The following is an 11136-nucleotide window of genomic DNA, read 5'->3' as shown; positions in this document are numbered from 1 at the left end:
AAGGATTTATTATTCCTAACAGGCTCATTTTCGTGCGACTTGGTAGAGGATGCGCCGGCCATGCGGGGAACAGTGCTTGGCACTGCGCCATGGCTCTTACAGTCAACACCGACGCTTCTACTCATCTGGGGCGCGATTGGAGATCGTTGTTCGAAACGCCCGATCAGTTTCACCTCACGCGATTGGCCTAGGCCGTGCCAACGGGTGCGGCTGACGACGTCTGCGCGGCATAGGCCAGTCGCGTGAGGCGAAACTAAACGCGTGTTTTGAACAACGATGTCTGATCGCGCCCGTCACGCGCGAAAATTACCTTCAGATGATCGTAAACCTTTTAAGACCGCTTCTAGACAAGCTTTTTGATAACGTCCTAAAAACGTTTAGAAATTGGTTACGAATAGTTATGGCAAAGGGATTACTTGTGTCTTTCCCAATCCTATTTCTAGACCAGCTTTTCGAATACGTCTTGCAGACCTGTTCTAGGTCGTCTCAAGAAAGTAATTAAGCCGGAAATTAGCAGAGATATACGACGTTTTCCCGCCGAAGTTCTCTCATTCGTGTCTTCTTTAACCCGTTTTTATCGTCTTGGATAAACGCTACGAAAACGTTACGTATCTCTTTTGTGCTACCTGGGGTAAAACCACGGCCCGAGAGATGCCGTCGTTTCAAGACGAAGTCAAGAATGCATCTATCTTTCAGTGGAACGCCAGAGGGCTTAAGTCACGCATGTCCGACTTTAGGCAGTTTGTCTTTACGCCCCAGTTCCCCATTATCGGGATTTGCGAGCCCAACCTGTCAGCTCCCATCAGACTGTCCGGGTATGAGTGCTTTATCTCCTCTACCCACGGAGAGTGCAGCAAGGTTGTGTTTATACGCCGTGAATTGACTTATGTACATCACCCAGTGCCTCCTGACGAAGCAAATCAATACGTTTGCTTAACAGTGAAGAAGAAAAAGCTCACGTTTACAATTCTTGGAGCCTATTTATCTCCAGCAAGCCGTCTAGATTGTGAGCGCCTACGGGGAACTTTGACGTCGACTCCTCAGCCGTGGGTGCTCACTGGTGACATTAACGCCCACCATTATCTATGGAGAAGCTCCAAAGTTAACTCTAGAGGCAGAACGTTGGTGTACTTTGCCTCTGAACGCGAATTTCGCTTGTCAAATGATGGCAGCCCTACTTACCTGCATGGATCAGCGTATAGCAGCTGCTTGGACCTAACCTTCGTTTCACGGTCGCTTTCGAGAAGAGTGCACTGGTTTTCCGATTTAGAAACACGGGGTAGCGACCACATCCTAACCTATTTGAAGATCGAAGGTTTGACTAGCTCTAAGTCCTTCAGAACCGTCCAGTGCACCGATTGGCCTAAATACAAAATAATAATGGAAGACTGTTGTTGTGATGGCAACTCTTATAACCTACAGGGCGCTATAAAAGATGCCATACAAACAACCACGCATTTGCTTTCGAGGAGTTATTCCCGCACCGATTTCGACATCGAACTAGCAAAACATCGAGCAATTCGCCGTCGTGCGGAGCGAAGATATAGACGCACGAAATCCAATCATGATTTGAGATTGGCTAGACGAACACAAAAGAAAATACAGCGTCACATGAACAAGCTGGCTTCACGACAATGGGCATCCTTTTGCGAGTCCCTGGATCCGCGAACACCTTTGTCGCTTATATGGAAGACTGTTCGTGGCCTTCGCACAACCTTTGGTCAGCGCCTCCCGTTTAAATCTCTGGAACTTTATCTACAATGTAGAGATATTGACGTCGCTGAATCTTTCTGCAGAAAGATTGCTGGTGGGACAAATTCCAATGGAACGGGTACGGGAACGCTCGGCCACCCACTGTTCTCACGCGATCCCCGCATGGAATGCCATTTTTCTATGGAAGAACTAGAAGCTGCGCTGGCTTTGTGCAGGCGTTCTTCAGCGCCAGGACCTGACGGTATTACAGATCGTTCCCTGTGTAACCTAGGAGACCAAGCTCGGAAGGCACTCTTGCTCTTGTATAACGACTCCTGGCAGACGGGTACGGTTCCGCATGAGTGGAAGTCAACTCGCCTCATTCCACTTCTCAAAGCTGGCAAGTCGCCTTTGGACATTTCCTCATACCGTCCGATCGCACTTGCCAGCTGTGTCGTAAAAACAATGGAAAGAATGATTTTAACACGTCTGCAATGGTACTTAGAGTACAATGAAATCTATCCACATGCTATGGCCGGATTCAGACGGGGCCGTTCGTCAACAGACAGCGTTTTTGACTTGATAACATTTGTGCAACACCAAAACGCCTGTAAGCGACTATCTGCTGCTCTGTTTCTAGACGTTAAAGGAGCTTATGATAATGTCACCCATGAAGCCATCCTTAGCACGTTAGAAGCCGTCGGACTTGGTGGTAAAATGTATATGTGGGTGTGCAACTACTTACAGAGGAGACCATTCTACGTGCGCACAGAAAATGGCCCGACATACGAGTATTACGGTAGCCGAGTAGTCCCTCAAGGCGGAGTGCTTAGCCCGACTCTTTTCAATCTCACCCTCAGTGGATTAGTTTACAACCTGCCAAGCAACGTACGACTTTCCATCTATGCGGACGACATCTGCATTTGGGCATCAGGTGTGACACGACTTCAGCTTCGCGCTCGGCTTCAGAAGGCAGCCACAATGACATCTTGCTACCTTCGTGAACAAGGACTTGAAATTTCGTGTGGAAAGTGCGCAATGGTGGCATTCCCGAGGAAGCCAATGTCTGGTTACGGCGTATCTATTAACGGACAACTTATACCATACAGCAGAAGTCACAGGTTCTTGGGAGTCGTAATTGACAGAGACCTGTCTTAGACTTCGCACGTCAATTACGTGACAAAGCGGCTGACTGCTATCTGTCACCTGTCCAGGTTCCTTGCAGGAAAAAGTTGGGGAGTATCTATACACGCTATGTTACAGTTGTACATGGCGTTGTTCGTTGGATTCCTGCGATACAGCCTGCCTGCATTATCTAACACCTGCAAGACTAACCTGCGTACGATTCAGAGTATTCAAGCACAAGCCCTTAAGATATGTCTTGGCTTACCACGCAGTGCATCCACGGCTGAAACCATTGCCCTTGCGCAGGATTACCCAATCGCGACGCACATTACCGTTAAGACAATGCGTATGCATCTCAGGCATCGTGCTAGGACCCCTTCCCACCACTTGGCGAGCCTCACTGCTGCAAGGCCCTGCTCGACATTTAGCGGTATTGTCAGTGCACATCGTGCGTCGTTTACTTCAGGGTACGCACCTGCGACCAAGCCAGCGTTTCCTCCGTGGTGTTTGAGCCGTCCACAAGTACATATAATGATTCCAGGACTACAGAAGAAGACAGATCTACCGGCCCCTGCTCTAAAACAGCTGAGCTTACTTCTGCATGAAAAGTACAGCAACCACGTGCACATCTATACCGACGGATCGACTACGTCGTGCAGTTCTGGTGGTGCCGTGGTTATACCAACGCGAGGAATGACACTGCGGTTCAAGACATCGCATGTCACGACCTCAATGGCGGCAGAACTAACGGCCCTGTGTCGAGGACTTGAATTCATTGATTCTAAAAGACCTCGAAAATGGGCTGTGTTCTTTGATTCAAAACCGGCATTACAGTTCACTCAGTCAGTTCTCCGACACGGATGTCATGACCAATTGACATACGAAGTCGTGAAACTTTACCATGATGTCCAACAAAAAGGCCATGAGGTCGTTTTTCAATGGGTACCTGGCCACTGTGGAATTAGTGGCAATGATTCCGCCGATAACGCTGCTCGCACAGCACATCAAGAAGGGCACAGCGTTCCAATTCTGCTTCCGAGGACTGACCCTGCAAGGCAGCTTCGACACCTGGCACGCAGTCTCACAGTGACCGAGTGGAACTCGCCAAACTTACGACTTACACGACTGCATCGACTAAACCCCTCCCTGCAACTCCGACCTCCACTCGGACTTCCTCGACGCGAAGCTACGCTTCTCTGTCGCCTCTGGTTAGGGGTTGCCTTCACAAAGGCATACTCTACATTAATTGGAATGACTGACAGTGCAGCATGCGAGGTCTGTGGCACCGAAGAAAACATCGGCCACCTGCTGTGCCACTGTCCAAGATATTCCCTAGAGAGACAATAACTTGCCAAAGCTTTCCAAAAACTGGACAATCGGCCGCTTTCTGTGCAGGTGCTGCTGGAACACCGCCACCACCGCCCGTCGGCCCATAAAGCGGTGAAGGCGCTTTTGTGTTTCTTAAGGACGACGAGTTTGTGCGGCCATCTGTGACTGTTAATGCAATTTCTGTAAAACCACACGCGTCAGCGAACTTGCCGCAATTTCCTTCTTTCCTTCCCTCCTCTCTCTCCCTGTGATCTTTGTTTTCCCCTTTCCCATTCCCCCGGTGTAGGGTAGCCAAACGGACGTTATTCTGGTTAACCTCCCTGCCTTCTACTTTTCTCTTTCCTCCTCCTCCCCTACTTACTTACTTACTTACTTACTTGCTTAATTGTGTTCAGTGCCACAAGAGCGGAGGAGGTCGTCAACAACTCGAGACAAGAACGAGTGGCCGCAGTCTGCAAGTAACGGTCGAGGGGCACCGTGGTGGACAATGACGTCGTGGAAGAGAAAATCGGCGACGTCTGTTGCGCAACTAGTCGGCAACGCCTTTTTTATTGCGTAGCGTGTCGCATAATCAGTAGCGATGGCGATCTACTTATTTCCTCTAGTCGTCGTCGGCAAGGGCCCAAGCAAGTCAAGGCATAGGCGAAAGAACGGTTCAGAGGGAACTTCAATTGGATGCAGTCGTCCGACAGGTGGCAGGGGAGGTTTCTTCCGGCGCTTTCACAATTCGCAAGTTCCGACATAGCGACGCCCAGAGCAGTAGAGACCCGGCCAGAAGAACCGGCGTCGTACGCGGTCGCATGTACGCAAAACTCCAAGGTGTCCCGCTGTCGTTGGATCGTGAAATTGTTCGAGAGCGACGGATCGCAGATGAGGAAGAAGGACAAGGAGCAACTCAGGGCCGTCAGGGTTGGTATTGCGGCGGTCGAGGATGCCGTCGTGCAGCACGAACATGCGGCACGTGCCGTCAGTGCTGCCAGAATGCACTCCGGCGATGATTGACTGTAAGGATTCGTCGCGTTGACATGTCGGTCATGTCAGGTAAAGCCATCACGCAGGCCACCGGACCACGCGTAGCAGGATCAGGGGGATCCACGGGGTGACGAGAGAGGCAGTCAGCGTCCTTGTGGAGGCGTTCAGTCTTGTAATTGACAATAACTGAAAATTCCCCGAGCAGCAAAGCCCAGAAGCCAAGCCATCCTGTCGGGTCCCGGAGGGAAGACAGCCCGCAGAGTGCGTGGTGGCCTGTAACGACCGAAAACGTGCGGCCGTACAAATACGGCCGGAACTTGGCAACAGCCCAAACTAAAGCCGAGTACTCCCGCTCGGGGATGGAGTAATTTCTCTGGGAAGGTGACAGCAGGCGGCTGGCGTAAACTGTCACGCACTCGGTACCATTCTGTTGTTGGGCGAGAACAGCGCCAATGCCATGGCCGCTTGCTTCAATGGAGACTTCGGTCGGTACAGATGAATCAAAGTGAGCAAGTATGGAAGGGGTGGTCAGAAACCCAATGAGAGTGGCGAACGCGTGAGCCTGCTGTGAGCCGCGTTATTCTTTCGAATATCTCTCAAAGGCCTAGCAACGTCGCGAAGTTTTTGACGAAACGGGGAAAGCAAGAACACAGGCAGACGAAGCAGCGCACGTCAGAAGCAGAACGTGGCACAGGGAAACTGCGAAAGGCGCGAACTTTTTCCGGATCTGCTTGGACATCGGATGCGTCAACGAGGTGTCCCAACACGATGATCTGATGGGGCGCGAATTGACACTTCGTGGATTGCAGTTGGAGGCCGGCTTTTCGGAAGACCACAAGAATGGTAACGAGTCGGATAAGGCGGCTGCCCAACGTGGGAGAAAAAACAATAACATCGTCAAGGTAACAAAGACAGGTGGTGCATTTGTAGCCTCGCAGAAGAAAGTCCATCATACGTTCAAATGTCGCAGGACCATCGCATAGGCCAAAGGGCATGACTTTGAACTGATATAAGACGTCCGGCGTGATGAAGGCCGTCTTCTCGCGGTCCATTTCATCAACTGAAATCTGACAGTAGCCGGATCAAAGATCGATGGACGAGAAGTGCTTAGCTCCGTGCAAGCACTCCAAGGCGCCATCGATGCGTGGTAGTGGGTAGACGTCTTTTCGCGTGATCTTGTTTAAGTGGCGATAATCAACGCAAAAACGCCAAGTACCATCTTTTTCACAAGTACGACAGGCGAAGCCCCAGGGCTGGTTGGTGGCTCGAAGACCCATTTGCGGAGCATTTTGTCCGCTTCTGATTGGATGACTCAACGTTCAGCACGCGATACCCGATAGGGACGCCAACGAATAGGATTCGTGTCTCCATGTTTATACGGCGGTGAACAACAGATGTTTAGCCCAAAGGCCTGTCGCCGAAATCAAAGATGTCACTGTACGATTCAAGCAGGAGACGCATATCCGTGGCCTGTGCAGAGGTGAGGTCAGGTGCAATCATTTTCGCCAAGTCATCCGTTAAGGAACCAGAGCTGTGAGCTGCAATTGGCGCTAATAAAGCACTCTTGTCATCCATACTCTCAATGTCAAATTGAGAGTATGACGCTGGCCAAGAACACACCGGCCGGAATCACTTGAGGGCATAAGCTGAAATTCAGAAGCGGTGGAACGTCGTTATTAGTGACCGTGACCAATGCATGCGGAACAGTGACGTTCCGGTTCAAAAGCACGTCGACGATGGGAGGACGCACGTACTCACCGCCAGAAACCTGTGGCTGGGCGGTCAAAGTGACGTAACTGCCTCGGGCGACAGACGCGCATCGTTAAGCGAGCACAAGTGCGGTAAGGCGGTGCTCGGAGCATCGGCAAGTTGAGGCAGTTCTAATTGAAGAGAGCCGGTCGTGCAGTCGATGAGAGCAGAATGAGTGGACACAAAGTTCAATCCCAGGATAACGTGGTGAGGGCAGTGGTCGATCACAGCAAAGAGAACAGAAGTAGGGCGGCCGGCTATATTTAAACGCGCAGTACACATTCCAAGAACAACCAGCACGCCGCCGTCGGCCACACAAAGCACTCGGGCAGCTGCTGGGGTGAGGACCTTCTTTAAACGTCTACGTAGGTTAGCACTCATCACAGAAACGTGGACGCCAGTGTCGACGAGTGCTTGGAAAGGTACGCAGTCTATTTTAACGTCAATTACACTTCTCTTTGTGGGCGCAGACAGAGGATTTGGTGCAGTAGTAGGCAATGCATCACCGCCTCCGAGGGCTACATTTCTTAGTTTTCCTAAAGGGCGCTGCCAAAAGCCACAGGAGATAAAAGGCGACGTGGCTACGGCGAACGGGAAGATGAACGACGTGTTTGCGGTGAACGAGACTGGTGTCGGCGCGGTGATGGTGAACCACTGTACTACGTGTTCCTAGCAGAGTTGTCGGCACTGTTAGACTCGGGGTGGGTGAAACATAGCGGGCATTCCCATCAAAACGGCTCAGCTTGGTCGGCGTGCGACGTGTTGAGGGCCGCGAGTTGTGAGAGTATCGGGCGACACGACCAATGCGGCGACAGGTGAAACGTATCGGCTGGTCGTCCGCAGTTCTCCACTCAGTCGGGTTGCGATAGCACGGAGAGAAGCGCCGGGGTGGAGCTAATATAGCAGAAGGGCGTTCGCTGGCTCTGATACTGGCGACAGCACAGACAGAATGTAAACCAATGTTTTCAAGTTCCTGGCGAACGATGACCTGTATGATGGGAACTAAAAAAGTGGTAGCGTCAGGGCTACGCGAACAGAAAGCTGCGGGCGCCATCATATCCAGTTGACGTCGAATGATTCGCACCACGTCCTCTGATGGCGATGCATGCTGCTGTGTGGTTTGATCTTCACACGTCGACGTTGCGGCAGTATTGGTAAGTCTGGCGAATGGTTGCAAGCCGCGTCGGCTTTTGGTCTGGTCGAATTGTCGACACTCTTTAATAATAGCATCAACTGTAGAGCAGCTTTTGCACAGGAGCAGATTAAAGGCGTCGTCAGCAATGGCCTTAAGCACGTGCCCGACCTTCTCAGGTTCTTTCATGTCATGATCGGCTTTACGACAAAATGCGAGATATAGGACTCCGTAGGGGATTGGGCCCTGTAGGCCATTTCCTGCTTTGCGGCAATATTACGGCCGGCTAGTTTACCAAACAACTCCGTTAACTTCTCCTTGCATTTGTCCCAGCTGGTCAGCTCCTCTTCGTGGTTTTCGCACCACACCTTTGCCGTGCCTCTTAGGTAGAACATGTTCGCTAACGTAAGCGTAGGGTCCCATCTGTTGATTCCACTCACGCGTTGGTTCATAGCCACTCACTCTTCTATGTCGGCGCCATCGGCCCGGCAGAAAGTTCCAGGGTCCTTAAGTTGCACAACCACAACCGAAGGTGACAGCGACGCAGGTGGCGACGGTGACGTTGGAGGCGGCAACGACGTTGATCCCGCGTGCTCACCGTCATTCATGGTGAGGACGGCGATGCAACGTCCACTGCGGAGCTCCGTTTCCAGCCTTGGTACCCCGCACCTCCCAGCAATATGTTACGGAGATGCTGGGAGTATAGGAAGACTGTATTTACAATATATGCACAAGATTATTCAGAGTAGTTTAGATGGCTGACCACCAACAACACGCAGCAGCCAGCGTCTCGTGATCTTTTTTTTTCCTCTCTATTCTTTCATCCTTCCGTAACAATGTATTTAGAGAGCCTATGTTAAAGATAGAACGGTAGTGGAAACTGCCTGATCCAAAATACTCTCTTTCAAAATGTCCTTCTTGGAGAGTTTCTATTTTACATATTTTTTAGCTTTCGATTTAGGGGAAATTTTGAGGGGAGGAGATCTGGTGCGTTTCGGACGCTTAAGTTCAATTTCTACATTCTGGAACTCTTCATAATCGTTCATTAGTGGTTCTGGTACCGCCTTCTCTTCATGAGTGGAAGGTCCTGCACCCGGAGAATCAGCTAACGGATTGGGCGACGATGTTTGCTTTTGACCTGGATTTATAATATCAGTAACTTAGGATGCATGAGCCTGGTTAGAGGCAGCACTAATGTACTGTGCCAGCTGACTTTATTTATTTATTTATTTATTTATTTACAATACCTTACAGGGCCCAGAGGCCATTGAGTAAGGGGGACGAACAAGGATATTATAAGAAGTGCAAAATATACAGGTCCAAATAGGGAAAGGGAAAGCATTGCACAGGGCTAGTACTGAAAAGCAGCAACAAACGTAAGAGCAAAGTACACAAAATAATTGAAGTATATAAATACAGCACAAATGTCTGACACAGGACTCAAGAAAAAAAAATAAAGCAGGGATTAACACAAACACAATAGCCAAGAAGCGCGATATTTTATACAAGAGAAGGTTTAACGTTACGATGTCACTTGAAAGTATTCGCGCAGCTGATCATGGAATGATTGATGGTTGCATATGGATGCAATATTATCGGGAAGGTCATTTCAAAGAACGATGGCACGTGGAAGGGCCGATGAATTGAAGGCTTGTGTACTTCCGTATATGCGCTTGATGCTGTACTGATTATGTAAATGGCTCGAAATGCGTGACGGCGCTTTTAGAGGTAACGCAGATTGCCTGGTGCAGTGGCGATATTTATGAAATAAGCATAAAAGAGCGATTGAACGACGAATATGTAATGGTTCAAGAGAGATATCAAGTTTTATCTGTGTTACGCTCGAAAGGGGACTGTAGTTACGTGTAATGAAGCGAGCGGCTCTATTTTGTATGGATTCTAGCAAGTTTATTAAGTAGTTTGGTATGGGGACCATATGGATGCTGCATATTCTAGCTGTGGCCGCACAAGTGTTAGGTAGGCCAGTTTTCGAACATTGTTAGGAGAATTCCGCAGGTTCCGGCACAGAAACCCCAGTGTCCTGGAAGCTTTCGCACAAATGGTGTTGACATGTTGACATGCGTGGCCCGCTAGACAGCATTTGTGCCAAGGACTCAAAAATAGTTGTGGCAAGACGTTCCGTAGCCTTTGCCGTAGCTTTCTGTACTGCGTCTGCTTTGACCTTTTATACAGAAACATCTACCCCCGCAGTGTGACGAGCTGTTACGCCTGCATAGCCCTGGGCTCTTCCTTGAACCTCAGCCACTGCTTCCATACGTGAGCATGACATGCGTTTCACCACTTCGAGTATTCTTAATTCTCGTTCCTTCGCAGAACAGTTCGAATAGGCTGCAGCGTGAGCTTAATTACACAGACATTTATCTTCCTGAGGTTTACAGTCTGTGCTGTCATGATTTTCTCCCCAAAGTCGGCATCGAGCAACTCACCTGCAACCTTGATGCTGTGCGCCTGACGCCTACACTTGAAGCACTGTAGTGGAGAAAGTGGCTCTGTTCCTGGGGCCATGCCTTCATTTCAGATGGACGGACCCGCGAATGTAGCAATCACCGATGCCGTAAGTGACTACTTGTTCTCAATGACTAAGCTACACCGGCATACAGCACCCGCGACAGAAAACAAGTCTAATACTTCTGAGGGATCCAGGCGCACGTGTACCCCGCGAACTAAGCTCTTCGAGCAAGGAAGGAGTGCATATACGGGCTCACCGGATTCAGTGCAAACTCGGAAAAGTTGAGAAGGTCTCGAATGCACTCCTGGTCAGACGTACAGCACAGAATACCACCACGACCAAATTTACGGACCTCGGTGATCATCTGGAATGAGGAAGTGGCCTTCCGAAGCTCCACCTGAATAGTTTTCGGTTTCTTCACCTGTATGGCTGCCCCATTAGTAGGCACTAAGGCCACAGGGACATTATTGACGCCACTGCATAAAATCTGTCTATCGGCCACTCTCCGGCCGGGATGGAAGCTAGCTAGGGGGAATGCCGTTGACCAGAAGAAGAAACATGAGGTTAGTGTGACTGCCTTAAACTCTCGACACAATAAACAAAAAGGTGAAAAAAAAACGATATGCAAATCAAAAGAACAATGAAAATACGAAAGGAATAGTATAGT

This window comes from Dermacentor variabilis, chromosome 9 (assembly GCF_050947875.1).
Source record: "Dermacentor variabilis isolate Ectoservices chromosome 9, ASM5094787v1, whole genome shotgun sequence".
NCBI lineage: Eukaryota > Metazoa > Arthropoda > Arachnida > Ixodida > Ixodidae > Dermacentor > Dermacentor variabilis.
This window is presented reverse-complemented; position numbering follows the sequence as displayed.